General features: G+C 52.4%; 1 protein-coding gene across 4 annotated transcripts in view; it reads right to left on the minus strand.

Moving 5' to 3' along the window:
* Nucleotides 1-23685, minus strand: part of B3GAT1 (beta-1,3-glucuronyltransferase 1) — a 72778-nt gene that overhangs the window by 24662 nt on the left and 24431 nt on the right. For 3 of the 4 annotated variants that reach the window (XM_090026824.1, XM_090026822.1, XM_090026823.1), the window contains exon 1: nt 20472-20782. The exons of the other annotated variant lie outside the window; for it this stretch is intronic. The gene's annotated coding sequence lies outside the window, so the exon portion shown is untranslated. Of the gene's footprint in view, nt 1-20471; nt 20783-23685 lie in introns of those variants that run through there. 4 annotated transcript variants of the gene reach the window in all.

Consider the following 23685-nt stretch of genomic DNA (forward strand, 5'->3'; position numbering starts at 1 on the left):
CCCATAACTTTAATGGAGGCTATTATAAGTATAGTAGCAAAATTGTGAAGCTAATTACTGTGCAGTTATTAAGCAGAACAGAATAGGCACACTTTCTTTTAAAGGAGCCAGCACTGGGGTATGGTAAGAAGAGCATGAAATCACTTGCTCTTTGGAGGTGTTAGTCAGAGGCTCAGCAACGTTTGCCTCAGAGTCTCCTGAGTATGGGGCTGGGCACAGGGGACTCCACACCACTGGGCTCGCAGAAGGCTGCGTAGCAGAGTAGGCGGAAGGGGGTGGGGGGTGGGAGGAAGACCCATGCCAGGGGGCATGAAAATGGACCCCAGGCTTTGTCCTGCACCTATGCCCACCACTATGCCTTCATGCCTTGTTGCTTTTATGCTCATCTACTTTCAGGCTGTGTGGCTAAGTTTCATGCCACCTAATGGGGGGATGTTTTCTTCCATGTTGCCCATACTGATGCTAGAGGAAAGCCACTGCAATTCCTTGCCTTTTCCCTTGGGAAGCCAGGGTGCGCAGCCTGGGTTGCCCCAGACCCAACCTCTGTGGGGATCTCTGCTGACTTACGCTTACATTGGTGACATCATAAAACATACCCCTCTGCCGGGCACCAATTTGCTCATGAGAGGTTGGATGTTTTGCAAGCAGCAAGTTCAGGGAGGCTGTGGACTCAGACAGAAGAGGCTGCTGGTCAGGGGTGAGGTGGTCAGAGGTGCACTGGGAGACCACCACTAGAGCATGCAGCTTAGGAGGGCTGTAGCCTGAAACCAGGGGACACTGTATGTGCAGGGGGCACGTACTGGGGACTCTCATCTGCTGAGCAATGGGATCAAAGCATGTCTTGAGAGTGGCCAAGTGCCTAGAAGCATGCTGCTTCTGCATGCCTGCTAGCAGGGCTTTCGTGGGGCTGAAGGCAGAGCCTAGTGCGTGCAGAGGGGCATTCCCAGGCTGCACCTTGGGGAGGCTGCCTGCGTGCCTGCTGACCCTCCTGCTCACTGCCGCCCAGCCCACATCGGCCTGTGCCAGGAAGTTGCAAGGAGTCAGACTAGGAGTGGTGCTCACCTGGGGCCATCCCTGCAGGGAGATATCCCCCGCTTGTCAGCTGCTGCTCGGCTGCAGTGCCATTGCGGCTCCTAAGATGGCAGCAGCGTCTCTCCTGTCAAGGAGCCCAGCAGCCTTGGCTGGCACCCAGCCCTTTCCAAGAGAGGGGAAAGGAAGGCTGGGGCTCAACACAGGCTTTGGCCCCAGGCTACTGCTTTCAGAAGACTGACCCATTTATATACAGACGTTGGGGCAGCTCTGCCAAGCTCCAACTCTGAAGAGCCTACCTGAGTATGTTTGTTGTGCTGCTATGAGAGAAATACAAGCAGAAAACCTTTATACAGCTGGGAAAAGCAGGGACCAGAGAGGTGAGGAGACTCTTCAGATGATTCAGCCCTTTCATTTCCCCAGGGAGAAAAGCAGAGCTCCATGGCTCCATAAGGAAAACCATCCCTTCCAAACTGGGCTTGCATGCACACCCTTCCCTTGCTTGTACACATCTGCATCCAAACTTGACACAAATCTGTGCAAAAAAAAATCTGAAATCTCATTTCCCAGGTTTGTAAAAAGGGCCAGTTTTTGTTTGATTCTTTTTTTTTTTTTTTAAATAAAAGTGGTCAATATTTTTTCAGTTTTTGTTTTCCTGGTTTATTCCTGCCTTCTCCCAGACTCTGAAAATGGGAGAGTGGCAAAGAGGAAAGTGCGAGGGGAAAATGAAAATGCAAAAAAAAAATTTAGAGCAAGTTTTATCAAGATGCAGAAGGCTAAAAATGACAAATACTTTTACCAGACAATTTTTGCACTCACAAAGTGCTGACCAGCTGCACTTAGAAACTTCCTCATTTAAGGAGCTGAATGAAGGTATGGTCTGGATGCATATTGCCATTCTGTGGAAGTTTTCGTGCTGTGTACAAGTGCCTTCCAGTCATGCACTGAGCAATGTGACTCCCCATCTGTCATGCATTTTTTTCTCACCCTCCCCTCAGGGGGACAAGCATGTGCAGTGGAGTGTCCTGGTTCTTCTTCTTTGTTTCATTGTTGGAGGCGGAAGGTATAAAGGGAAGAGGATAAATACTGATGTTGCACTCTCTTCTTAAAAAGGAAGCAGGGTCAGAGAAATCTTGCATCCTGACTTGAGGGTGTGATAGTTATAAGGGAATTCATTCCACAGAACTTTTTCTTTGTGGCCAATTTGAGACTGTGAACTTCACCTTCATCACTGAGAGTTTCCTTGAGCCAGAACCATCCCAGAGATTTACATGGTCTTTCAGATACTCTCAACCCAGGTGAAAGAACACCTTCAAGATAAGGGCTGAGACTCTGACCTTTATTGGATGTTTTGTGGAAGCCAGCCTAGAAATCAAAGGCTAAGTTTGATGCACTTGTGGTCCCCTGTATTGCTGAGGTGCATTATTACAATGCTCTGTAGTACTTGGCACTTCCTAAGCGGTGCAGGTCCCTAGTACTGTCGTCCACCTGCGAGGAAATGAAGGTGTAAATAACCAAGAACAGGCCATTGTCTGCCAAAGTGGGGAGGAATCCCCCAGCCAGCTGGAGATGACAGAAAACACCCATTTGCAGATCCCATTATGGGAGAGCTTAGGGTCAGTCACAATTCTGAAATGTCTCAAACTCTGGACAAAGCATGGGTGGGTGTGCACCTTCAACCAGAAGGAGATTGCAGGTGTGTCTGGGAACTCTTCAAACTGCTACCTATGACTCACTGCTATCACCTCTGTCTTGCTCCAGTTCAGCGTCAGCCAACAGTTCGTTATCCCAGTGCTTCTCAAGTACAGGGCCATCTTGGTGGCAGTGGCGTAGGCATATGAGGGGAAACACAGGATTAAACTGGGTATCATTTGTGAAATGGCAGCTCTTAAATCCATGTTGCCTAATCGGTTCACTTAGTGCTTGCATGTAAATATGGAGAACGGATGGAGAAAAAATTGCTTTGTTAGATTCACCAAATGAAGGGGCCAGGGGCAGAACTGCAGTTTCCCCATCACTAATTAGGTGCATAATTCGGGACAGTCTCAGACCATTTTGGCCCAGTATCCTGGATCTCTGCCACCTATCTGAGGTGAGATAGCTGTACCTCATAGTCAGCAGTGCCAAATGCTGTAGAGAGGTCCAGAAGGCAGACTGGATGCCGGTCCTTTGCCCAGGAGATAGCCACCTACCAGAGGCACTTGGGTGGTTTAAGTTCATGTGTTGGCTGGAATCCAGGTTGTGCCAGGTCTAGAGAATTAGCTTCAGTTATCTGATCTTGGAGCTGGCAAGGATTAGCTTCTCCCTGGGCTTGCTCAGGTATGGGAAGTTTGACACTGGTCCTAGCCAACTAGTGGCCAATATATCCAGGATAGGTTTCCTTAGCATCAGGCAGACAACTTCTTTTATGAAGAAGTACGGGGAAAATCCTTTGCCAAACGATGCACTGGCTATTCCAATCAGGGAAAAAGACTCCAGTTGTCTTTTATTCTTCTCACAATCCAAGAAGGGAGTGGGCTGAATCACAACGTTTGCATCCCAACTCCTTTCAGCTGTCCAGTACTCCTTGATGGGTGAATATACTTAACTGGGCTTTTAAGTAACTTTTCTATACAAAAATGAAAACAACAAGCTGTTGGAGTTACAGTGCATTTCCCAAATAGAAAGATGACTGCCAATTGTCTTGTCTGAGAAAAGAGTGATGGCACTGATCATAAGTTGTTCAACTTATTTTTAATTTTGCTTAGGGATGAATGTTGAGTCAATCTTGAAAAAAAGAAGCCGAACAATCATCTCTTTTTTTAGGATTTCACATCAAACTTTCTGAAATGGGAGACAATGTCATTTTCAGATTTTCTCACTCTTTCACCATGTCAGCTTCCACAAAAATGGTGTCACGTTTCTGGATTTGCTTGCTTTGCCGGGCGGAGGGGTGGGGGGTGTACGATGTCTGTGGCCCATGCATATACCGAACATTTCGAAAATTACCAATTTAAACAGGATGTTTCAAAAACTGATGCTAGCCAAAGACAGCCCAGATTTGAACTTGTTTAGCTCCAAACGTAGGCCGTATAGCTGATCTGTCCAAAGACTTTGGAAGTAGCTGCTGTACAACAGAGTAAAGCAAAGCTGACAACCTGTAGCAATCCAGGGTAAGGTTGAGAAGCCTCACCTTTCAGGTGCAGGATGACAGATGTCCCACAATTTCCTGACAATTTCCACAATTTCCTGACTTTTTATCTTCTCTAATTTTAGAGTGTCTCCATGCCCAAGCACCCAGGCAGTTCGCTTGGGAAAGGCCTCAGAAAGAAGGTTTTTCAAGTACAAACAGTCCTAAATAATGTCTCCTAGAACCACTCGTTAGAGTCTGCTCTATGTTTACATGTCCTAGGAGACTTGAATATTGTCACCCGTAATTTCTAGTATATGTGAGTTGTCAAACATCTGCTGCAAAAGTTCTCTTAACGACTTTGTTTTATAAGCAATCTCTGCAAGGTGGGGGGGGGCGGGGGGGGGGGGGGGGGGATTAGCCACCAAACAAGAATAAGTTCCAAGGAAGAAACTGTATAATGAGCTGTGAGATTATGGTTCAGACGTAAGAGGATATTTTGTTCTCAGCATTTAACCAGCTCTGGGATAGGAACAAGACTGACTCTGATAGAATTTCATAGCTGGGGTGTATAACCCGAAGGGCTTCCACCTTCTGAAATGAAGCAACAGCAACATAACTCTCATGCTATTTTCCAGATTTTACGCAAATTAGTTTAACAAATTCTAATTACATTTATAAACCTAATCCCAAATCACTTTTCAAGGGGAGCTACAGCCCCCTCCCTCCTCACTGGGGAAAGCTCCCAGGGGGTCACCTCCCACCCAAAAGGCAGAGGGGTGACAAAGGAATCAGCTGATGAGAGGAGATTCACCAAGAGCACCACACTGCCTAATTTTATCTCCCAGCTGGCTCCGCATTACATTCTCAGTTACAGACCTGGAGACGAAATTCCTCACCTCCTACACAGCCTTGCCATTTGACTTGGTAGATGGGAGAGGCAGCCAGAGCTCTGCAGGGCACATTTCCCTGCTCAGCGATCAATCAGAGCCATTAGAACATCACACACAGGCGCACGTACACCCCTCTCCTCGCTGCCAGCGTCAGCTAGAAGCCATCCCACCAGCTCAGCACGCGAGCTCCTGGTTCCTAGCTGTCAGCATTTATTTTTAATTATTGAACTCTCCCCAAAATAAAACATTCCTGCTCTGTTTTTAAAGTTATCCATAACCTGATTCGAGCATAATGCTCAAAGGAGGAAAAGCAGGAAACCTTGCAGTGCAATAGAAGAAGAAGCTTCTTCCTCTGCTCTGTGACTAGGGGACTTGAAGGGGGACAACAGATTTGGGGCAGGTCAGAGCCCCCTGCATTTGTCCAGTGCCATCAGCCCGAAGGGTTGCAGGGCTGCATTACACACTTTGGCCATGATCTCCTCCTAATGACTTTGGTTGCCCAAACTGAGACACCTTAAAAGAAGCCGTATTTGCAAGAGGCCAGTGGCTCGCCGCTTCTGGCAGAGAAATTCAGGTCCTCGTGACGGGTTTCAGGTTGGAGAATAAAAAAAAATTAAGTACCCCTAATGGTCCTTCTGGAAACTGCTGGTTTTGGCATGTGGAATATGCTGCAGATGCCACTGAAATGCACCTGCTTCCAGGGTGACAGCTGGAACCTGCTCTGCAGCACACAGCAACACTGCGCACAGCAGCCCAGGGGGGAAGTGCAGAGAAGTGAGTGCAGGCGGCATGCTGCACAGGGCACCACGATGAGCAAATGTTGGGGCAGTGGCCACACGGTAGCCCTGGGCATGAATGTGCAGTGCGCTATGGCCCCAGGTGCATGTACTCTGTACATTCGCTCTGGCTTTGGCTACGCACTAGCACATCTGTGGTGACTGGTAAGTCAGCAGCCAGAACCCCCAAGGGAAGTTCTGCCTTCCGTTCAGGCAGCTGGGGCCACGGGATCCTTACCAGTCACTGTCTGCACACAGGCCCTCCAGCATCACGGCATCTCCCAATGCCGTGCCAGGAGCATCACCTCTGTGCCAATGCAGAGGAAGGACAACTACTCAGTCATGGACATCACTTCCCACAGCTTCTGCTCCTAACAGAGACCAGATCGGAGGGACAAGCTGAAGGGAACGTCCTAGGACAGAGATCCCATGCAGCACCCACTGGGCAAAGCAGTTCATTCAGATGGAGCTACTTTGAGTCTAAGCTGCAAAGCCACGGCACAGATGGACCACCCAGAATGCCAGCCCAGCCACTGAGCAAAATGGACTCCAGGCTCCCATGCCAGCTCCCAAGCTCCACCATACAAACCCATCCGCCATACACATCCACTGTGCCCCTGCCTGGCAACGTCCTCTTTGCTTGCAAAGTTTCCACCACCTGCAAGCCAAGCCCAATGCTGTGGCCAGCCTGCCAGAGTGATGCAGAAAGGTCACACAGGCCTCGGGGCACTTGAGGAGCCAGGCCAGGCTTGGAGACAGAGTGGGCGAGCGACTGACAGACAGAGAGATGCTAACTGAACCAATCAGACACTGCAGGTTGTGCAAGGCGAGCAAGAGTGCGAGGAGCCCTCGGGGAGCTGTACGCGACTGTAGGGTTTTGTAACGGCTGCTGTAAGAATATTGTAATCATGCAGTAATTATGGCACATCTCAAATCAACCAGGCAAATTACACCACTATTATTATTATTGCTGTCACCATCCTAGCACAGCAGGGACAGGCGGGCAGCCGGGTTTTCCTTGCCTGAGGGGGGGGTCAAAGCTCTCCTCCCTTCCTCACAGGGGCCTCTACTTCATGGTTGCATCCATACCCTGGGACAGAACAAAGCAAACCCGGCACTTACCCACTTCACAGCTTGGTGCCACCCACTGTGGACAAACCTTCCCCTTGGAACGGGGAAAAAAAGAGGACAGGCAGACTGCATAGGTCAGGACTGGGCTTGGGAACGTATAGGGAGTTGCTGGAGGGAGGCAATGTATGGCAGTCTCAGCAGTTGCATGGGGCCTTACATGCTACCTGCTGGGAGTTAAGGTGGCTGGTTCAGACCTAGAGGCCATGATGACCTGGGGACAGCAGCGCCCACAAGCAGGTTTCAGGGCATCACAACCCTTCCCCTGCCCTGCAAAGCTAAGCAGCGGGGAGGGGCCCAAGCTTGTTTGCTGTTGTAACATATGGTCATAGCACAGAAAGGCTGGGAAGCCCTCGAGTACACTGACTAGGCTGGAGGAGCTCCCAGTTGGCATGGGAGGGAGATGGAGGAGGTCCAGGTCTAACACAGGAAGCACCAGAAGCAGAAGAGACCAGTGCCATTTGGGTGATCCCAGTGCTACCACCTTGCTCTCTGACAGAGATGCCCAGATGAAAAGCACCTGCACAACATCCTCCACAGGAGGGCAAGTGCTTACAGGCGCCCAGCACCCCTGCAGCAAAACCCGCAGATCTTTTGCAGCAGACACTCGGCAGCTCGCATGTACCAGCTACAGGACCTGGGGGCCCAGAATCCCAACCCAGTGATCTGCCCACTAGGCCAGGCTGGTGCTTCTGGCATTTCAGGAGTTAAGTGGTGTCACTCCCACCCGCCCCTCCATGAGTGAAGTTCACCTAGTTGGGGGGCAATTTTGGTTTATTTTTACTTTGGCGGATGTCCTGAAGCAGAATTGACGGTGCTTGTCATGTTATCTGAGCCGTCAGCGCTGCAGATGCTATTCCTATAAATGACTAATCTTTAAGAACAAGACAAACTTACTAAGCTGCTTGCCTCACTTGATAATGAGCCAGAGCAGCAGAGGCAGCTGTGGCCAGATAGGGAGAGAAACACTGCCCACCCCCGGCTGCGACTGGCGGTGCGAGACAGGGTATTGTGGACCCCTGGCCATTAATGTAAGTCTCTTTGTGGTCAAGTGGTAGGAGCTTTGGAGAACAGAGGCTCTAAGTGCCAGCCTTGATTACAGTGAGGTATCTCTGGTGACCACAATGCATAGCATATGGCCAGCTCGAGTCCCTCTGTGCTCACTACCTGGTCATTTTAGTGTCCTAGACACACAAGCTTCCCCATGTCACTTGTGTCTCCAGGAACATTTTTCCTTGCTCTGGAGTGATTTCTTTTGTCAGTGGAAGGTGCAGTGACCTCAGGGTGGAGCAGGAGGCAACTGCATTGCCTCAGGAGCATGCAGGTTCCACCCCATCTCCTCCAGTCAATGACTCAGGTTGGGAATCACCATGAAGTCTTCAGGACAAAAGTGCTTTGGGGAAAACAAGGGTATCACAGGGATGTCCAAGACAGCCTCAACCTAAGCCACAACCTCGACCAAACCATTTGGGTGCATGCCTCAGAACAGGGTCCTGCTCCAAGGTCCTGCTCCCACTTGCTGCCTCGTTTGCAATTCACTGTGCAACAGGAACGACTCAGCCAGTGCTTTAAGTTATTAACTGCAGCAGACGGTGTCTCTTCCTATTAGAGTGTCTTGATGCAAAGGACCTGGGTGAGACAACAAGGACCGCCAGGCGAAGCATGGAGCACACGAGGCAGAGATGGAAAATAATGTTGGCAGCATTATTAAAAGACAAATTGGAGGAGGGAGGGGGGCTGAAGGCTTCAGCCTATTGTAATAAATCTGTTGCCACTTAGGTCTTCACAGCCACCAGTGTGCAGCAGGCTGTAGACAGGACCACAGCAAGCATATGACTTGGATCCTCCCACACCAAAGGTAACAGTAACCCTGCTACTTGCACCCAGCAAAAATCCCCCGCAGCTGACACACACACATGCACATGCATGCATGTGTGCACACAAACGTGACTTGTGGGAAGTCCACTGGGGACCAGAACAGTCCACTGGGGACCGAGTCCACTGGGGACCAGAACAGTGATACATCTCGAGTCTGCCAGCCCTGAGATGTCAGGTGTCATTTTATACAGAGCTATCCCTGCCTGACACTTTCCACCCTGCCACCTTGGCCTTGTTGCTTTAGCTTGAAGGGTTTGGGAATGTAAAGGAAACCCAAGAGTTAGCTCAGGGATGCTTGGGAATTCTTGGTGGGAAGAAACAGAAGTGGACTCCTTATCAAGTCCACCCTGAAATGCTCACACACTCTGCAGCCACCACCCGGTCCATCATCCCAACAGGATGAATCCTGCACAGCTCTCCTTTACCCACTGACCCACTCAATGCCCAGACACGTCCCATCCATTCCAGTGCTCCAGACCTAAAATCCCACCCAGACATGCTGCACTCCCATATACTCACAGCACAGAAACTGTAACTTTCCAGCCCATAGCAATAAGACAGTCAAGGAGATGTGTGTCAAACCCACATGAATAAATCAAATGAAATGCCGGACTGGGAAGATTCCACGGTTAGGAAACAAATGGACAAATGTTGGCTGCAAGGTAGTTCCTTAGCTCTAATCTATCCATTACCCAGGCAGAGCTGTATAAGCCTTGGAGCTCAGTATTATATCATACAACACGGTCAAGAAGTAGGCCCTTCTTGGGTGCTGGATGCAACAGCAGCTTAGGACAGTGAGGGCAGAAGAGTCCTGCATCCAGCTGGCACCAGCTGCACAATGGAATAAAGCTAGAAAGCGAGAAACTACCCTGGGATTCAACCATGGTGGTCAGACCAACACCTGCATGCATGCGAGGGATGCCTTTGTGAACACAAGTGGCCATTGCCTTGGTGTCGTACTCTTCCGAAAGACAGCAGCCCCACCAACCCCTGTCACCAAGCTGGGCCAACTCCAGGAACAAAGTGCCACGTTAACAGAAAAAGTCCCTCCCACCTCCTTGAGGCGCAGGGCACCACAATGTTTATCCCTCAAGAACCTTCAAAGGCATCTTACATTTGGAAGAAAAACCTCCTGTCTCTTGATGGGCAAAAGTGAGATACAGGCTTTGAACCCAGGCTGTAGCGAAGTTCCTGTTATCAGGATGCTCCACTCCTTGCTCAGATGAGACAGGGAGCTTTACAGCATATCTTTCCTCAGTGCCACCCCCGCTCCTCTCCAGCCTTGGTGGGTTTTATGGCTCCATTCAGGTAAAGGGCATGAATTTACAGCCCCAGCCAGCTGCACCCTCATCGTCTGGTTAATGTACCTCGCTACTGGCTATGGTTCCTGTACACTCCACAAACCCCAACTTTTCCCACGGGCTTTTTGTCACTGATCCCCACACTCTGTGATCACAGAGCAGGCACAAAGTGACATGCTCCTTGCAGAACGAGGAAGAATGCAATAGAGGTGGATATCAACAGCCTCATCACACAGGCACCTGCAGACTCAGCCCCGTACTAAGGGGAAGCCCAGGTCAGTGCAAGGCAACAGTCAGCAGAGTTGCACCTGCTTTTACTATGTCTGAATTTGGCCTGGACAACACAGTGATGGTGCAGGAAAGAGTAGCGGCTGCCCTGGGCTGGGCAACCGCTCTTCTGCCTTCTGATGTAGTAGAACCAGTTGCACTGAGTTACTATTACTCCTAGTTTCCAGTTGCCACAACCTTGTTGCCACCAGAAATGAGGCGAATGGGGAAACATGCCAGTTCAGCCCACCCGTGAGGCAGCTCTGCCGGGGCCCTAAAACCAGCAGGACACGTCAGGTGCAGAGGAGCTGAGGTCCCTTTCGGACCCAATGATCTTACAAGGTTCCTGCCAACCCTAAATTTCTGTGAATCTGTGTAAGCACACGAAGCACTGCTGCCTTCTCTGCCCCCGGGGGGCAAGCCCTTTCCCCTTCAGCCACAACAGCCCTGGCTGAAGAGCTGCACCGGAGTGGGAGGGCCATTCAGCCCAGAAAGGTGCACAGGACACCAGATGCTCTTGCCCCTCTTCGACTCCAGAAAGGGGCAGTGGGACCTGGTGGAAGCCCTCGCATGGAGGGAAGTGGCTTCACTCCTGGACAGCAGCACCGCAATGCAGCCAAACCCTGGTGTGCTAGCATTGCATGAATACAGGCCCAGGCTAAACTTAAGACTCATCCGCATGCTCCATCAGCACAGGAGAAGTGGGGAGTTGGTGGCTGGGCACAGCTGGTCTGGCTTCCTATGCCCCGTGTGCCACAGGAGGTGGAGGGAAAGGCCCTGTCCACCCCTGGCCAGAGCAGAAGCCTCTCTGCAGCACGTTCTTCACTGCCTGACCCTCTTCTCTGCCCAGGGCAGCTGGTTTCCGCTGCAGCTCCCCATGCAGACTCACCACCGGTGTTGCCAGCCCAGCTCTGCCCAGGTCACTGGCACATGGCTAAATATATCTGTGCAGGCTCCTTTCCCCGGCCAGAGGTGGTTAGTGAAGAGCAGCAGGGGCAGGAGAGGGCAAAGGAGGAACCAGAGCCCCTCACCAGCACGTTGCTGTGCTAGACTGGTATTTATAGCCAGGCCCAGGGCGAGTAACCCAGGCGCTTGCTCTGCTGTCACTTTGTGTTTCTCTGCAGCCGGCCGCCGTGTGCTGCTGCGAGCGAGCACTACTCCTGCAGCTGGCTCATCGTCCCTTGCACACGCATGACCACATGCATGCACGCTTATGGCTGTGCTTACCAGCACTTTCACCCTTGTCTGCTCATGTGAATCCAGATACAGAGCAGGAAAATTGACAATCACAATTAAATTACATGGGCTCCCTCTCCTCTGCAATGCAATGGAGTTTTTCCTTTGCCTCCTACTGGGCCCTGCCTGATGCTGGTATTACATTACTGTAATACCAGGAGTGTGACCAATGCTTTGAACACCTGACAGATCTTGGAGCAGGCAGCCAGTTCCCCCCCCCCATCCCTGAATCCTACATGCCTCCTCCCCAGGAGCCCAGACCAGCCCCTACAAGTGCAGCCTCCTTCTCTGGTCTTTTTCCAAGCAGTTGGAAGGCAAAGGGAAACAAGCCAACTCCAGCTCTTGCTTTCCCTAACTCAGCACTCATCAGCCTTTCGGTGCCGAGTCTGGCAAGGCTGCTGGCGGAGCCATTTGGGAACCGAAGTCCAGCAGAGCAGCTGACATCAGGTTCCTGTAACTCTGGTGAGGCATCATGAGTCCCTCTCCACTGGTGTAAAACTGGTGTCCAGTAGTGAAGAGTCAGACCTCATGACAGCAAGAGGCCATTATGATGGCTATGGCAGGAGAGACCGTGTACTTTGGATTACTCATATGGCATCGTCAGCTCCCACTGCCCTCAGACCTCAGTCTGTGTCATTGCTGGTTGGGGAAGAGGTCTCTCCTGGAGCCAGGGGGTCACTAGCATAGCAGGTAGGGTCATGATGACCTGCAAATTTGCTGAGCTCCAATCCACATAACACAACGCTGGTGGTCCCATTCATCCAGCAAGGACCTGCTAAATACAGTGCGTCTGAACAGTAGAAAGAAAGTGTTTGGAGCAGGGGAGCAGAAGCCAGGATTCCTGGGTTCAATTCCTTACTGCTGGGTTAACTTCCTTCACTCTGCGTGCCTCCTTTCCCTATACGCAGTAGCTGTCTACCCCGAAGGAAGTTGAAGTTGACCTGATGCTCAGGTGCGAGGTGTTATAAGGGTCTCACCTCTATGAGACCCCATGAGTGAGAGCATGTGGGGGAGAGGCTGGGCTCCCATTAGCAGAGAGCTGGAGGTGTCCCTTCATGGGGGGAAGGACATGAGGGCAACAGGGAAGGCATCTTCCAAGGGACTGAATGAGAATGGCACCCTGCAGCTGCACCCCACTGCCCTGTCACCGCTCAGGGCTGCATGGAGAAGGTTCTCAATCAAAGTCTGGGCAGTGAATGCCACTTTTGGAGGCTGCAGTGTGTGGGGCCTTTTCAACATTTACAAAGCACTTGTGCTTTGGGCCCCTGGGTGCCAAGCTCAGCTGGGCTGCAGACAATGCCTGGACGCCAGCAGCCCCTGCTCCTTGCTCTCAAGGCACTGGACCAGGACTTGGACCCAGTTCTGAGCTCTGCTACAGCTTTGGTGTAGGACAAGGCCCTCCCCTTTCTGTTGCCAGATCCTTTCTCTGTCCTGCCACCTTACACCAAGTTCCTCATTGCAGGGATGGCGTGCCTCGATGTACCGCTCTACAACAAGTGAGTAACACTGCCGACCAGTGGAAAAGCTGACCGTGAGCCAGCAGTGACCACCCAATCCCATCCCGTTGACCATGACCCACAGCTGTTCTAATACACACAGCGGCTCAGAGACCTTCTGCCAAGAGTCCCACCGACAGCGTAACCAACCATGTGTAACCGAACACTGGGCCTGCCTGCCTGGCCACCAAACCCACTTTACAAGGCAGCCCTTGAAGAGCTGTGCATGGTACCTAGCTGGAACTAACACCTCCAGCACCTTCACTTATGCTCTTGCCACCCCAGGTAAAGACCTGTCATCCAAAGAGCTGCCTGGGGAGCAGGGTTTCAGTGCCTGCCAGGGTAACACACTGAGACCTGCCTTATTTGAAGCATTCTTTCCTTGGCATTTTCTTAGAAAGCATCCCTGGGCAGGAGCCCACGTCCCATGCCTCAGCAGCACCAGGTCATGCGAGGAGTGATGGCAAGCCGAATGATGGGGAGCCACTCTCCTGTACTATGGGCCTGCAAAGCACAGCGTGACCCATGTGGGAGGTACCTGGAGAGGGTCCCAGGCCTGCAAACACCTGCTTCATAACTAGGACTCAATCAGGGCAAATTCTTCCATCACTAACCAGAGAGGTGAAACACTCATCTTCCCTCAGCACATGAATACCTTAAACCTTGTGGTTGACACTCTTTGAAGAGGCCTTGCTCATTCTGTATTAGTCTGGCTGCAAACAGAGGCCTGTGGCGCAGCAGCTGGCAAATTGCTTAAAGATGCAAACTCCCAACGACAGAGGAATTTTCTACTCATCAGAGAAAAGCCATTAGCAGTTTTAAAAAACCCTTTATCAGTTGAGAGATGGGACAAGGCACCCAGAAGGGAGGAAGAAGCGCAGAGCAGGAAAGAAAGACAAGCCCCGATGTGGGCAGCCACATATTGCCATGTTAGTTCACATGAGATCAACCTGTAGGACATGTTGCATCATGCATGCCTGTTGAAATGCTTGCATAAGTCCAAGCCAGGCACATCACAGGATGCATGGATGCTGATATGTTATATTTACAGCGTGCAAGTCCATGAGCCAAGTGTACTTACATGCACGTGCTTGTGATCACACCATGCTCACATCTGTGCCACTGCAAAACCTTTGAGTGAACAGCTCCGGCCAGTGCCAACTGAAGCAATCGTGGTCTTTCTCCAGGCGGAGAAGGAACAAACACAACACACCTGTGGGTCCGTAACAGCAGAAACACAGCAGAGCTTGGGGCCCTGCTGGCATTACTAAGCTTCACAGACAAACTGGGTGAATTATTAAAGCAAAGGATCTGCCAAAGGATGAGGTTGAAAGCAAATCTCTGTCCAAAAACATAAGGTCCCAAGAGGGCAACAAGACAGTCCTGCAGATACATGAGGGCCTGCCAATGTCTCACCCCACTTGTCCTCTAGGTCATGTACTTCCTCTTCACTACAGAGAGAGCTGCATACAAATGAATGTATACCTGCCCTCCCCTGCCATGACAGCTTTCAGCTGAAAATCTTCAAGACATTTCCAGACATCAGTTCTTGTAACACCTTCACTTTGTAGAGGGGTAAAGCCAAAGCACGGAGAAGGAAGATGAGCTGACCCAGATCAAACTGGGAAGTGAGGGATGAGCTGGGAACAGCATCCAGGAGCTCAGACTTTCTTTTGACTCCCTTATCAACACATGCACTAGAGAGATGCTCAGGGCAGGGACAACATCTATCCCACCAAGGATCTGGGGAAGTGACACCAGCCACTTGGCTCCACTGTACACGGGTCTCCTCTGGGTGTTGCCAAAGCTCCAAGAAGATCCACTGTATTGCATTCAATCCTCACCCTGCAGGACAGATTAGGACACCAAAGAGGTGCAAGACGGTGCTCAAGGCAGTGTCACCTTGACACATGCTCCTCCTCTGCTACTGAGAGATCTTGCCTATGACCTCTGCCAGGAGACCAAGTCAGTCCCCTCCCAATGCAGGCACTGCCACCCTTCCTGCCCCACTAGATCCCAATGTGCAGTAGTCACAGACTTGAGACGCAGGCATCATATCCTGCTAGTAAGGGTTGCAGCTCACTGAGGAGGGTGTGCACAGCCAGAGCAGATCACAAAGTTCTGGGTTAGCGTAACAGTAAGCAACCAAGCATTGGGAAAGGAGCATCAATTCATTTCCATTGCAGAATCTTTTATCAAAGCCCAGTCTGATAAATGGCTTAGCCTGGAATAGGGCATGAGGACAGCCGGAGCCCTGCTGGAAAGCACACGAATCCCTAGAGCTATTAGTGATACAGGATGTTCGCTATGCTGAATCAGACCTTTGAGCCATCTCGTCTGGTATCCTGCTGATAGCCCTGGCTTTGAAAGGCCCCTTCCCCAAACAGCCTGTCTGGACAGGTGTACAATGCAAGGAAATACCTTGTGTTGTATTCAAACACTCCCCTGAGAAGCTCACCTCATGTCATCACTGCTCATAACATTTTCTAGCCCCTTTAAAAATCCCTGTGGGTTATGTTTGAGCCGGTGAATCCCATGGGCCACCTATCATGGGCTGTGTAGGGCAGTGTTTGCTTTTAAGATGTGGATCAGGCTTAGGCTGCCTGCTGAGCAAGTGCTCTCTGCACAAGAGCCCTAGGAGCCTGTGGGGTCACTGGTTGGGGAGGGAGGACCACCCCCTAATCTAAAAGCACCAGGCTAGACGTATGGGGAATAACGCTGCACTGGCCAGGAAAGATTCCTTGCAGAAGTAGGGACGGGGGCTCCTAGGGTTAAGATTATTGCATAGGAATTAGGAGGGAGAGGAATTACGGTTAAAGGTACTGAACTGGGACCCAGGAGAATGGGGTTTAGCTGCCCAGATATGTGCAGGCTGGGCTCGTCTGGCACACACTAGCCCTCCTCTCAGCTTGAAATAGCGTAGCCGTGTCCTTGGGTCGCCAGGCTATGTAGCACTGCCGAGTGAGAGAGACAGCCCAGTCCCTGCACCGCATGGATGCAGCCATGCTGCTGCTGGCTGGAGAGGGTAGCATGCACAGAGCCACCCGGTGTGTCTGAGAGTGCTGGGCAGGGTAACCTTATGGTTTAGACATGTCCGGCATGACTGTGGGGAAGCAGCTCAGCATCCTGGAGTTCTTATTAAGGGCGTAGGAAGATATATTCATTAAAGACTGTGAAGTCTTGTGAGGCTCTAGCAGGGGTGTGTGTGTGCACATGCACGTGCGAGTGTCTAGAAAAGGATGCAGAGATCATTGTGAGCCACACCCTGTAATCTTTATCCCAGTGTCTGGCCCAGGCACCAGCTCGTGGACTAACATGAGCAGCTGGAATTTGTAAAGGAGCTGGAGAATTTGAGGCCTGGTGATAGGCAGAGGGAGGGTTTAACCTCATGTCTCAGCTGCACGGGAGAGGAGATGACTCCAAGAGAGCTTTGGATTCGAGGCCTGTGGAGCGAGACAACAAGCTGCCCCTTGAGGGACCTGCTGGGCTTGTGCCCCTTCTGCTCAGACGATGTTGTGCCCAGAAAATACACTTGCCCTACAGGTCTGGGGGAAGCCCTAGCGCGGGGGCTGCTGGGCTGGACCAGGCCTGTTCCCCATCTGTTCCAGCGGTATGGCTCTGGCAGCGGGCAGCACCAGATGCTTGACAGGAAGAAACCCTGCCATTACGAGCCAACCAGGCTGCCTCAACAATCACTGCTTTCCTGGGCAAGGGGCTCATTCCTCATCTTTATATACCCCTCAAATGCAACATGGTGCCTGCTCCTCCAGCCTGCCATGTCGTAAAGCAAACACCTGGCATCCTGCACTTGAAAGCTCTGGATGAAATGAGCGGTGACAGCAGCTGAGGCCTTTCCCTGAGAAGGTCTTGCAGACAGATGGAGAAAGTGCCCCAAAAGGCCACAGCCCTCTGGCATGTCCCTATGGAAAAAAACCCACCTGGAACCAGCCAGCTTCAGGGTTTGATTTGTCACCCCGCGACAAACGGGCAGTGTCTGAATGCAAGCTACCACAGCACCTGCTCCTCTCTAATACAAATCTGCCCGTGGGAAGCAGTCTGGGGAGAGTGGGAGCAGAGGCTAGAGAGCAAGGATCTAGTGAACGAACCATAATCATAATAATGATGACGACGACAATAATATATCTCGTGGGCCCTTCAGAATGCAATATTTGCCCTAGAAAACCACTCCCCCCATTTTCTTGGGCTTCTACTGTTGCTTCTTTAGGGAGATTCAAAGGAGAAGTCAAGGGACACCTGAGGAGAAAAACCCAGCTGCCCTGTAGAAAGCATCCTCATCTCTGCTAGCAGTGAGCTCTCTGCACAGATGCCTGCCGGAGAAAGCCCTGCCACTCTCTAAGCGTGTATCTCTCACACGTTCTTCTGCTGGGGAGTTTGCATCGGTCACTGGGGGAACTGCAGCTCTCCCTGTTATTGCTGCTGTTTATCGCAAGCAAACATTGCTTGCAGTGCATTGTAAACTCACCTGGCCCTTTGCATCGGCAGCCAGCCAGGCTCTCCAGGCCCCCCAAAGAACTGGCAAGCAAAGCTCGAACAAAAGACAGGCATGCAGCACAGCTGGCAAAGGGAGGCTGTGGGGGAAAGGGGCCAAGGCAGAGTATGGTGATTCGCTTGCTAGGTGAGAGTGCTCGATCCCTGAGCCCCCTGGCCTTACCAGACACTACAGTGATAAGGGCAGGACAGAGACAAGGCTGCTGACTCCAGCAAGCCACAGGTCAGGCCTGCAGTGCACAAGACCTGGGGTGTTATTCCGAGTGCTGGGAGGTGCCAGCCACTGCAACTGGCCACAGGACTCCCCAAGACCCGCAGCCTCGAGACCTTGCCGTGAGAATAGATATGCAGAGGGGCATCACAATGCCCTTTTGGGTGCCAGGCTCTGAACAGCCTGCACGGTCTTTCCCTCCCGCAGAAGGGTTCAAGTACTGCTGTGCCCGGCCCACCTCGTTCTGCCTGGGCACAAGCCTCTGCACTCCCTCCTTCACTTTGGTGGCACCTTCCCTTGGCTCTGCCTGGAAACCCAGGGTGCCTTCAATTCACAGCTCCCTGACACTGCCCAGTGCTTGAGCTCACGTCGGTGACAAGCCTCCTCTTGCCTTCTGTGGCCTTTGGAAAGCACTCATCAGATCCCAAGGACCCCTGAAGCTCCTTTGCTGGCAGCATGCACTGTCCTAGAAACACCACCCAGAAAGACAGGCTCTGGGGTTAAACGTGTGCATGAGGCCTGCTTCTTCTGCCCAGCCCCTGCCCACCCCAACTCATGCAAGCCATGCCCGTCTCCTGGGCCTCTCGTTCGGGCTGAGGCTGTCTGACTAATGACTCCAAGTTCACATGCCTGCGCTGGCCAGGCTGACAGCTTGTCATTAGACACTCCGGCTTTTAGTGGGCTTTATAACTCGACTGTGCTCTGTGTCGATGGCCCCTGCATGAGTTCACATGCAAAAGTTTGACCAGTAATGAGGGTTCAGGATGCGAAAGACATGAAGACGCAATTATAGGTCAGCTGCCCTCAGCCTGCTGCAGGAGCCCTCTTGCTGGCACTTCAGTGCCCGCTGCCCAGGTCCTCAGCCCTGATCACAGAGAGGGCCCTCCTGGGATAACGGGCTTATCCTGTTCCTAAGTAACTTAATGCTTCATTTTCCCAAATGCTTCACAGCTCCTCACTGAAAAACAAAGCTTCCACAGAAATCGCTGCTACGTGGAGTTTTCATGTCTGGCAATGTAGCTGAACTGGCATCTATTTACTGTGTGGTCTCAGCCTGGGCACTGCACTGGGTATGCCAGAGCCACTGGCTGGTGCTTGGAAAACTGGCTGCTACATAACGTGATGGGACTTTCTCTCAAAGGACTTTCCCCTTTCCTGTTTCCTCCAGCTTGTCACACTTCGGGCCCAATCCTGCCAGCCTACATTAGTAATCATCACCACTCGTGCCAGCACTTGGCCAAATTCACACGCTTCGTTTGTGCCAGGTGTTCCATGGATACAAATGGGGCCCTGGGCGCACAGGAGGGAGGCAAGCCTTGGCTGGTTGATTTAAACAGATCTGTTGGTGGGAGGGATGGCTGTTTCTGAAAGGAAGGGCTAAAAGCCTGGGGTCCCACAGCACAGCCCACACCTTGCTCTGATCACACCAGCTGGCAACACTCACTGTGGACGCACGCGCACACTCATGATCTCCACAGAGAGCCATGGAACAACGCACAAGATCCCTCATGGCCCCTTTGAGTCTAAAATTAACATCGGACTTGCAGCCCCTGGAATACGTGTGGAGGAAATTACATCCATCAGCGGCACGTCAGGACACAGGGAAGCCTGCATCACACAAGCCAGAGGGGCCCTTCACTAAAATGCACCCTGCACGAAACCAAGTACTGGAGCCCTTTTACCAATGCACCCGGGGGCTGGGGCAGCACATGATGGGTCCCCACGGCCACTTCAATAGCCACGCATGGCAAGTCAAGACAGGGACTTCACTGAGACTAGGGACAACATCCATGCAAGCCTTCAGACCCTTTCAAAGCTTTCCCCAGCAATGGCTGGGTTGAGCTGCCTGCCCAGCTTGCTCCCTCCCCCTCCTGCTTGCCCCCCATTTCTATGTAAAGTTGCACTTGCTGCACTGGCTAAGATGAATGATGCCTCCCAAGAAGCAGGTGCCCAGGAAGGGAGTCGGAGAGAGGCCCAGATGGGGTGAAGCAACCTTTGCAGAGCGATTTCTCTGCCAGCAGACTCTCCCCTCAAACACCCCATCAATCTTCCCCAAGACGGATCTCTCCACAGATGACAGACCATCCCCTTCCACCACCCTCACCCCACCTGCTCCTCCAAGGTAAAGCACTTTGGGCACTTTTCCTTGAAGCTGTGCCAGAAGTTGGTGCTCAGCACCCGTGAAAAGAAGCAGGGCTAAGGCAGGGGCCGAGGGACTTTCCCACTGCCCCTGGCTTCGCTGCCTACACGCACACATTTACTGACTACAGTAAAGGGCATCACGAGGCTCTCTCCATTGTACTGCCACAGCGCCTGCACCAACAGCCAAATGTTATCCCTTGAGGCCAACAGCTCGCTTCCCAGGGAAGCGGAGGAGCAGGTGTGTGAGCCGGATCCTCAGCCTCCCTGTGAGGGTCGCTGGCACTTCTGAGGCACCTGCCAAAGTGCTCTCCCAAGCTGGGTTGAGTCTGGGCAGCCCTGGACCCCGGCTGCATCCTAACAAGGTTGAAGGAGGGGTGGAAATCTCACTCTGCCTTGCTTTCCTCCCCCCGCGCACAGCCTGGATATCGAATGCTGGGCATAAAGGAACTCTGTCCAGCGCAGCCCCGCCACGCAAGAAAGAGGAGAGAAGAGTTACCTTATTCTGGCAGCCTGAATCGGCCTCTCTCTCCATGGCAAGCTGGGCAGCGGCTCCCATTCATGCCCGAATCCTCGGGAACAGAGGCACAATTCAGAGCCGCTGCTCTGCCTGAGCCCGGGGCTCCCCCACCTCCTCTCCTCCTCCTCCTTATTGCTTTGGGGTTTCTCCCCCTTGTATCCAAGCAGAAAGCAAGAACCTGCTTCTTCGAAGCAGCTCCAGCACCACGATCCCTCCTCCCTGGCTGCCTTTGGCGGAGCTTTGCTTCCCCAGCTCTGGTTCCCTGCAGCCTGGCGTTAAGAGAAAGAAAGAGAGTGAAGGAGGGAGAGAAGAGAGAGAGCGAGCGGGGAAGGGAGGGGGCTGAGGGGTGCGGGGGGAAGGAGGCAGAGCCTGGCTGACGGGTTTGTGTCTAAAGAAGCCAAGCCAGCTCCCTCCCCCTCGGAGAGAGGAGGGCCTGCACTGCTTATGGTCTGTACCAATTTCTTCCACTTAGGCAGGGGGCACTTCTCCCTGCCACGGGAGGAAGAGCTGGGAAAGGCACTGAGATGTCCCCACCAGGAATTGGTTTCTGCTTTCCCCATTCTCAGCATCTCCCCCAGAGTTTGCAGCCGCAGATGGGGGGAGATGCACTGCCGGCTCGGTGTGCGAGAGGTGCAAGCAGGGAGCGGCTGGGGGATCTGGCTATGAGGAACCAGGGGCATCTCCCTGGTAGAGACGGGCCTCCCTTAGCTGCTGCAGGGGCCTGGGGCCCTGACCCCTCCTGCACTGGGTCCCGAGCTGTGCAGACACGGACCATGTGCAGACACAAAGCAGAGCTCAGATCCAGCCTAGGTCCAGCTCCCTCTGTCTGCAGCATCCTGCAACCCCTTGTGCCCACCAATACTGACAGCCCCAGGTTTGGCAGGCAGTGGGCAGCACTTCTGCTGTCCCATCCAGCTCTCTGTAGGGCCACATCTCTCCATGAGATGACGACTCCTCCCCTGGTCCCCTTTGGGATGCACCCTCTTCTGCTTCTCCCAGTAGTTTGCAAAGACCCCCAAAACCCCTGGCCACCCCCTTTCCTCCCACCTTCTGGGGCAGGAAGCCAGAAGGTGAAGCTGAAGTGTAACTTTCCAAGCTGGGAGCACAGGGCAGGAATCAAGGGATTTATGTCCTGCTGCTGCAGCCCAAGACCAGGAGAGGGGATGGAGGGACTGTGCTTTGCCCAGTGGGGCCCCTGGGAAAGAGCTGCTGTTCAGAGCCAAGGCTTTGAGCAAAGGGAGCTTGCCCCAGGGCAGCTCTGAGGGGCCAAATGGGGGAGTGCCAGGCCCAGCAGGGAGGTCATCTTACCCTGTGATCCACAGGCCATCTCAGCAGGGCCAAGAGAGTGCAGTGCCATGCAGTGCTGGCACCATGGAGGAGGCCAGTCTTGAAGAGGACACCTCTGAGCAGTGGCGCAGGAAGGAAAGAGGGCCCATGTCTGTGGGAAGCCCACAACCCCCACCTTGTCCTGTCAAAGGGTCCACACAGCAGCAAGAGCATGGCAGCATCCTCACCCACCTCCTGATGCCAGGAAAGAAAGGGTGCCCCTGATGCACAAGCATCTGGCAAGGGAAATTCAAGACACCCCTTTCCTTATTAGCCGGTTGGATCACATTGCACAGGTGTGGTTAAGAGATCCAGCTGTGAGAGAGCAAAGGGCTTCCTGCATCACCCCTGAAGAGCTCTGCACTACCAGAGCTCTGCCTCCTCAGCAGCAGCAGCAGCACTGCATCCCCTAAACATTCAAATCCACGTCTGCGCCTCTCCCCACTACCAGAGTTTGGGGGGGGGTCTGATCCAGGGTGTGCAGTTCAAGCCCTTCTCTAGGAGATACGAATAGCCCAAGCTCAGGGAGGTGTATCTTGATCCCCTCCTCTCCAGCAGGCTTGAAACATTTAGCTCTTTTCTTTCTTCTGCTTTTCCCCCCACTCACAGCTCTCCAGTTCAGACAGTCTCATGTAGCAGCTGCAAACACTGAATTCCTAACCACTATGGTGTCCCGGAGCTGTCCACCCTGCCAGCGGCCCTTCTCTTCAGAGAGATGGCTGTGTGGGCCCAGGTCAGTTGTGGCCAGAAGTCACTTCTTGGGGGCCTAGGAAAAGCAAGCTGATGGTCTCAGCAGTCATGGAAGCACCAATGTCTTAATGATCCTAATGACCTGCTTTCTGCCAGTCTCAGGAGAGCCCTGGTGTGAATAGGCTAAGGCGTGAAGGACTGCCCCCCCTTCAGAGAAGTCTCTTCAGCAGGGTTGAAGGTACAGTGACAGGTTGGTGGTGTTTCTGGGGGGGCAGCTTACCCTGTGGCTGCTCCACAGGTGAACAGAAGAGGACATCAGTTGCTGGGACTATCAGTCCAACACCCTTTGCAAGAGCTGGTGAGACCGAGTGCATCATATTATAAGTGCACCCTTACTGTGAAAAAGGCTAACACCATACTGGGCTGCATTAGAAGGAGCATTGCCAGCAGATTGAGGGAAGTGATTCTTCCTCTCTCTTTGGCACTGATGAGGCCGCGTATTGGAGTCCTGTATCCAGTTTTGGGCCCCCCGACTACAGAGAGGATGGGGACAAATTAGAGAAGGCAGCAGAGGGCAATGAAAATGGTTCAGGGGCTGCAGAACGTGACTTCTGATGAGAGACTGAGGGAACTGGACTTCTTTAGTCTGGAGAAGAGGAGACTGAGGGGGACTGACTATCAGCCTTCAACTCCCTGAAGGGTGGATCCAAGGAGGATGGAGCTGGACTGTCCTTAGTGGTGGCAGATGACAGAACAAGGAGCAGTGGGCTCAAGCTGCAGCAGGGGAAGATTAGGTTGGATATTAGGAAAAACTCTCTCATGAGGAGGGTAGTAAAGCACTGGAATAGGTTATCCAGAGAAGTTATAGATTCTCCATCCTTGGAGGTTTTTAGGGACCAGCTAGACAAAGCCTTGGCTGGGTTGATACAGTTGAGACTGGTCCAGAGGGTTGGACTAGATGTGACCTCCCAAGGTCCCTTCCAGCCCCCATTTTCTATGAATCTGTGCTATACCCCAAAGAGAGCCCAGCCCCTGCCCTGCTGCTTTCCCTGCAAAGGGTCTAATTCCTGAATGCGAAGCGGATGCTGCCTGCTTTGTCCTTGGGCTTTATCATTTTCTTGAGGTACCTAGGGAGAGATCAGCTCCAAATATTCTACTTGCCTGGCAATTTAGTGCC

The sequence above is a fragment of the Crocodylus siamensis genome, chromosome 14, assembly GCF_052110815.1.
Source record: "Crocodylus siamensis isolate JL-2025a chromosome 14, ASM5211081v1, whole genome shotgun sequence".
NCBI classification, from domain to species: Eukaryota; Metazoa; Chordata; order Crocodylia; family Crocodylidae; genus Crocodylus; species Crocodylus siamensis.